This window comes from Gavialis gangeticus, unplaced genomic scaffold, assembly GCF_001723915.1.
Source record: "Gavialis gangeticus isolate Ggan-Ray unplaced genomic scaffold, GavGan_comp1, whole genome shotgun sequence".
NCBI classification, from domain to species: Eukaryota; Metazoa; Chordata; order Crocodylia; family Gavialidae; genus Gavialis; species Gavialis gangeticus.
The window spans coordinates 71,847,152-71,854,094 of NW_017728993.1; the positions used below are offsets into that span (position 1 = coordinate 71,847,152).

At 46.2% G+C, this 6,943-nt stretch overlaps 1 protein-coding gene and 1 long non-coding RNA gene across 2 annotated transcripts in view; one reads left to right on the top strand and one right to left on the bottom strand.

Moving 5' to 3' along the window:
• Positions 1–6,943, top strand: part of DDR2 (discoidin domain receptor tyrosine kinase 2) — a 247,325-nt gene that overhangs the window by 11,852 nt on the left and 228,530 nt on the right. The window lies entirely within an intron of this gene.
• Positions 1–6,943, bottom strand: part of LOC109287066 — a 22,293-nt gene that overhangs the window by 9,173 nt on the left and 6,177 nt on the right. The window contains exon 2 of the long non-coding RNA XR_002094755.1: positions 1,970–1,976. This is a non-coding gene — a long non-coding RNA (uncharacterized LOC109287066). The remainder of the gene's footprint in view (positions 1–1,969; positions 1,977–6,943) is intronic.

Consider the following 6,943-nt stretch of genomic DNA (forward strand, 5'->3'; position numbering starts at 1 on the left):
GAGTCCGGCTTCTATCACAGCAGGGAAGTCCCGGTCCCTGCACAAGAAAACGGAGGTGAAGAATTGGTTAAAGAGGTCCGCTTTCTCCTCTGACGCAACCACCAGATTGCCCAGCGTATCCTGCAGGGGTCCCACATTACCCGGCGCCTTCTTCATCCTCCCAATATATTTGAAAAAGGACTTTTTGTTATCCTTAATCTTGGATGCTAATCCGAGCTCTATGTCCGTCTTGGCCTTCCTAACAGCTCACCTACAGGCCCGAGCAGAGGAGGTATACTCCTCTTTGGAGATTTCACCCCCCTTCCACCGGGCGTACGCCGCCTTTTTGGCAAGCAGGCATTCCCGGACGCCCTTGGTGAGCCAGGGGGGCTTTCGGACACTCCTGCCCCCCTTGCTTCTTGTCAGGATGGACACCCCTTGGGCCCTGAGTATCGTTTCCTTAAGGAACGACCACTCGTCTTGGACACTGAACTAGACGAAATTCTGAACGCTGAAATTCTGTGTTCGGCATCTGTCAAAATGGAGTTTGATATTGCATCCTTCTATATTGGGCACAAACTTTTTCTGCATTAGAAAATGAGCATAAAGAAACTCTAGTGCTCTATCATGCAACCCCAAACTGAATTCCTCCATTATGATACAGTTGTTCATTCTGTGCCCTGCATGTGGAAGCTTTAAAATACTGGATGAATTGTTTCTTCTTGGGTTTGCTGGTCTATAGGGAACAACTTGTCTTACCCCAGCTTATCCTTTATTACTGAGAACATCCATCCACTGGTAACGCAGACTTTCTGTTGAGCCAGGTCATGGTCCCACCAGTGTTGGATGTCTCCACTCCCTTTTGTACCACCTGTTTTTTACTAAATAAGTTATAATATCGTGTGATATTTTAGCATTCTGGTTACTGAATTCTTCCCCTCCAATTTCTACCTTACAGTCTAATGTCAGCTCAGTTGGATTCTTTTTTTCTCTGACATGAATGTTTCCAACTTGTCCTGTTTTTTAGCCAGGTACATAGGCTTGGTGTATGTATGTGCACTTAATGCATTTATTCTCTTAGTGTGTCTTAATACTTTCACTTGTTATGTCAGTTTTTACTTATCATGCCCCCTCAATCATTTCCCTTTCTGTAGATAAATGCCTTTCTGGATAGTTCAGCTAGTCTGTTGCTTAAAAAACTGGTTTCCTCGCTTCAAGGAGGAAGAAGGACAAGCCTAGTTCCAAAGTTTTCATTCCACTGGGTAATCCAAAAACTGTCCCAATATTATTCAGGAAGTTCAAAGTACTTCAGTGACTATATCTACGCTGTCTCTATGCCACACCAAGGAGTGCTGCTGTGAAGGTTTCCCAACCCATTTACTCACACTCCATGCTTGCCATATCCCAGAAATATGGCAACATAGTCTCCTTACACTGGACTTGAGAGGTGCCAGAAGATGCACCTAAGCCTAGAAGTAGCTCTGGGTTCCTCTAAGGCAGTGACATCCAACTTCTCTGGCTCTGCAGGCTGGATGAGTGGCATGGGGCTGGTCCACAGGCTGGATCTACAGCACAGTTTTCATCTGGCCTGTGGGGCTGGAATTTGGTGCTGGCTAAATTAATTGCTATGATTCCTGGATCCACAGCAGCCACTGTGGCAGGACAGAAGGGGACACTCTTGCACTGAGCCAGCTGCCTTACTGTGCCCAACCAAAAACCAAGCTTCAAGTGCCTCCCCTGGGGCACATATGTCCAGCTGACCCCCTGGGAGCACACCCGAGCCTGGGGTAATCGCTGCCACCACTCGGGGTCTGGTCATTGTTAGGACTCCCAAGGTACACAGACCTTGTAGATCTTGTGGATGCTTACCTCGCTGTGGGATTCTGGGGTGTTTATAGCCTGAAGCATCCAAAGATAACCTCAGATACCGAAGGAAAATAAAAAGCCTAGCTCAACTTTGCTGGTCAAGCAAAGGATGCAAAAGGCCTACTTCTCCCCTTTCTCAGTATCACAGCCAGGCACACTGTAACTTGATACGTCTATTGATGGGGGTGAGGTGGGGGTGGTAGTACAAGGAAGATAGAAATACACTTTGAGCAAACAAAAGTAATTTGAGCCTTTGCCAATATTGGATTCAATGATCCTATTTAATGCAACTGGCTATATGTATTTCTAGACTTCCAGGTCAGCACAGAGAATCATCCAAGCTGGAGCCTGGAGGTGCATTGCTTGTGGCTTTTCAGTATGCCCACCGGAGGAATCCCCACCCCCCCCACCAGGAATTTTACCTGTTTAGGTCACCTGACTGCCCAGCCAGTACCACAAAGAAACCCAGGAAATACAGGGGTCACCTGGTTTGTCCCAGGTGAGTGGCAGAGAGAGGGGGATTTCTCCACAGCCACCACTCCCCAAACTACCAAATTTCTTGACCATGGACTAGATGACAAGAGCTCCCCAGCCTGTGGGCTAGTTCTTGGTCACCCCTGCTCTAAGGCAGCTATATGACCCCCAACTACTGGAAAGGAGGCCCGTGGAGTGAGAGCGAATAGGCAGTGTATGCTTTGAGGGGACATTCCTTTGTGCCATGTGGCAGCAGCCAAGACATTATCCACTGGCGCTCTGCCTTTCTTGCTGTGTTCTAGGGGTGCAGAAGTAAACTTCATGGGTAAAAGAATGTCACATTGCGTCCTCAGCAAAATTAATCCTGCATCTACCTGTCTGTGGTGGAAACCCTCTCTTTACTGGCTCAGCACGTATCTTTTCAACAGATCTATTCCTAACTCTTGAAATACATATCCCATCTCTATCTCAAAAGATGTGAGAAAGGTAGTAGCAGTAACACCCAAAGGGTGCAGATCTCCCTGGACCCATGAAAAACTTTTGCTCCTGGGCTCATGAGAACTCTGCTTCTGTGGGTAATATGTTTCAGAAGAAGCTGAGTGACATGGGGCATTAGTATCACTGAAATGCATGGTAAAGGGAAAGGTGGGAGGGTACACCAAGGCCTGGTCTGTGTTGTCCTCCATAGCTGTTTTTATAATTTTTATTTTATTTTTTTCCAAAGTGGCAGGAAGTATGAGAGGTTCTTCTTTTCAGCAAAATAAAGCTAGGTGAGAGGTACTCTAGGGAAACATCTCGCTCTTGAGGTCTGCCTGTGTGTGATCCACACCATTAGAATGTGTGACATATTGTTGGTGTGTGACTTGTCCTCCTAAGTTTGTTGCATCATGCCCAACTGGCAGATTGTAACCTGTTTAAGTGGGAACAGCTGGTTGGGATTTTGGTTTCTTTCACTGCAGGAACTAAAGAAAGCTTTATTTAAAAAAAAAGGGAAAAAAAAGTAAAGCAAAACAGGGAAAACAAAGGCAGTCACGTGCAACTCTGAGAAGTTTTATACGATGCATGAATCATTTGAGTTTTTTTACTTCTTAATCCACAATATAGCTGCCTACAAAACATATATTAACCTGTGCACGAAGCAGGCACTTAAAGGGGGGTGTGACATGTTTTGCCTATGAGTTACCTGAGTATTTGAATCAAAATGCTGAAAGTCAGGGCTTTTGAGTTTTACACCTTGCTTTGAGAGAGGAGTGTTACTGATGGGACAGACAAATCCATAGCTCTGGAATATTCACTCTGGGAGTCAGTTTTAGCTCACTGCCTAATGGATCTGCTGTACTGGAAACCTGGGCACTATCATCGGTTTTATGTGAAGAGATCGTGTGCAGTCTTGCAGATATCTTATTTCTAAGGTGGAGGCTGTTACTTGACTGTTGAGAGACACAATTTTGTCAAGTGCTTTGAGAGCAACTCATGGAAGTGCCACAAAAGAGCTGGGTGTCATTTTGTTACAGATCTCTGTGGCTGTGATGCTTGACTTGCTTCCAGATCCTGTGTTGAAAAACAGAGGAGACACAACATGGATGAAAATGAAAAACAATAAGAACCCAACAGATTCAGAAAATCTGGGACTGGATATAGAACATGGTACCCCAAAATTAACATTTACCACTTTTGTCATCAATTTTTGCACAGGCACCAGAAGTACACAGATGTACAGTTATGCCAGCACAGTAGGAACTAATACAGCACCTTGTCCCTAAGTGATCATGGAGAGGCAGATAATAGCTTGTTTGCATTAGTAGATGGCTACTGTGCGATTAATGAAGGACACACGAGACCTATACTGTTTTAACATGTACCAGTAGTAGTGTATTTGCTGCTGGGTTTTTTTGCTATATCAGACTCTAATATATTTAAAATGGGGTAGAACTTTGTCATCTGCCTGCTCCTTTTTTACATCCATGCAAATGTGTTGTATGTCTAGGTCCTCACTGACTGCGTTTAAGATTACAAGGGCTGACGAACAAGTAGCTCTTTTGCTATTGCAGTAGGTGAGGTGGAAAAAAATCTGTATGGTCTACTGCTGGGACAAAAAAAACCTATTGGGCATAGCTGATCTCCTAGTGTTCTTGCTGACCACATCTCTCCAATATCAAGTGCAGACTGAGACTTGTAGTAAGAACTGTTGTGGAGATGAGGACTGGGTTTATGGGTTCACATGAAGTATTGCTCCCATGAAACTTGCAGACTTGAGTCATGACTCCAGTATGCAAACACTGCAGTGAAGTTCACTCACCAAGCCCCCAAGAGGAACTCTTAGAAAGAGACCTTGGATTGGCAGACCTTTAGAAAGCTAAAGTGGCTGAGCTGGGACGTACATGTGGGATGTACACTAGGGGTATGTCTATGCTGCAACTTGTGTAGGCCCTTCTACTGCAGCTTGTGTAGGCCCGCCTAAGCCAGCTTTATGCTACCTTGGGTGCTGATAGAGGCAGAGCCCACAGTGCTGCTGGAACCAATCCCCCAGGTATCCATCCATTTTCTTGGAGTTTTGCAGTTTGTGCTGAACTCTGTGCTACCACAGCCATACTGCTAGAGACAGGTGAACAAGCTAGTTTAATGCTGATTGCCCACCTGTCTAAGCAACCTGCAGTCTCTGCAGTACAGAGATACTCTATAAATAGGTGAGCCCATGACCATTCCAAAGAAGTGAAGTAGAAGAGAGCGTTGACCATCCCCAACTATGGAGAATATTCCTCTTAGCTGTCATTAGCTGCAGTTTTCTGGTAAATGCCAGGACCTTGGCATTCTGGTGCATTCTTCTGAATCCTGCTTTCCATGTACTTCTTTCAATCCAGGTCTCTGCAGCAGAGCCTTCCAGAGGCCTCCCAGGACACACTTCAAATGCAGAGGGCCAGCTTGCCACAAGTCATAGGGTCAGAGAAGTAGGGCTGAAAGGGACCACCAGAGATCATCTAGCTTAACTCCCTGCCTGAGGTGGGATCATCCCTATCCAAACCATCCTGTACAAATCCATTATCTAACCTCTTACCAAAAAGTACACAGTCACCCTTGACACAACACAAGACCCTAAACTGCCACAGGTAAAGCAGGGAGACCATGGCATCCAATGTCCTACTGCTCAAAGGTCTTAAAAATATGCTCAAAGACCTGGCTTTGGCTCTGAATTTCCCATGTAAGCACCCAGAGCAACTGCTGCACAAGTTGCAAATTTGTGTGAAAAGCTGTATGCTGTTGCACATGCAAATATGATCTGTGGAGGGAAAAAGGTGGGTGGGGAGAGGAATCCCTCTAGTCTTGGTGCCTGCCAAAGGGCAAGGCGCTTTCAGAAGTAAGCTTAGAAAGATGGATCCTGTCTCTGCCTGCATGGAAATTTGGTTTTTTTGTAAGTGCTGGGCATACCTCTGGCATGTTCTCTATATATGAGAGAGCAGTAAAGGATCTCGTCACTGATTGCTGATACTCTGCCATTTTGGGTTGGGGTTTGGCAGCCATGTAACAGCACGTATCAGCATTACTGGGTTAAAACCTGAGTGTGAAGAAAAATCTTGTGTTCAACAGAGTTCAGGAGGTACTTTGGAGAGGCAAAATACTTTGGCCTGCCCTAGCATAATATCCAGCCAATTTTCTCAGTAGGTTAGAGGGTGTGTCAAGTTAAATTGCACAGCAGTGTGGAGCTGCGCTGCTACACCTCTGGTAAAAAAATACCTGTGCCCTGTCTACATTGGAGCTACAGGCAAAAGAATAAGGCGGGAGGCAGGAGGCATACTGGGAGATTTGGGTGGATATGAGGGCAGGGCTGAGGCCAAGAGGGATAGCAGAGGTGTGATACAGCTGAGGTGAAGGATAGGAAATTGGGCATGTCTATACGTTCATTAATGTGCCTTCCTTAGGAAAGTACTAGCTAAATGCACAGTATGTAGTTCCTGCACATCAGTGCTGGCACACGGTTAATTTGATACTGACTGCACATTAGCTTAATAACATCGCTCAGTAGGCTATTAACATGGGTTGTGCTGTGATGCTGTACTCTGCATTAGGCCAATGTGCAGTAAGCAGCTCATGTAGATGTGCCCATTGAGGGGAAACAGAGAGAAATTGGAGAAGTGTGAATATAGTAGTTGCTGTAGTAGAAGAGACTGTGGGGGCACATGGAGGGAAGAGGTGAGTTGGGCAGCCTGTCCTGCTTAGGTGGAAAAGGCTATGGAGAGGGGCAGAATGGCAGGTCTCAACCCCCTGAGGCTTGGGGAGGAGAATGAAATCCTCTGCGTCCAGGCACCAGGGACATGGTATTTGTGCACGTGGAGGGCTGAATTTCATAGTTTCATAGTTTTTAGGGTCAGAAGGGACCTGAGCAGATCATCTAGTCTGACCCCCTGCCATGGCAGGAAGATGAAGGTGGTCATCCAACCTCCTCTTAAAAACCCCCACGGTAGGAGCCTGCACCACCTCACATGGAAGCTGGTTCCAGACCCTAGCCGCCCTGACCGTGAAGTAGCGCCTCCTGATGTCCAACTTAAACCTTCCCTCTGCCAGCTTGTGACCATTGTTCCTGGTCACTCCTTGCGGCGCTTGGGGGAACAGGGACTCCCCCAGTGCC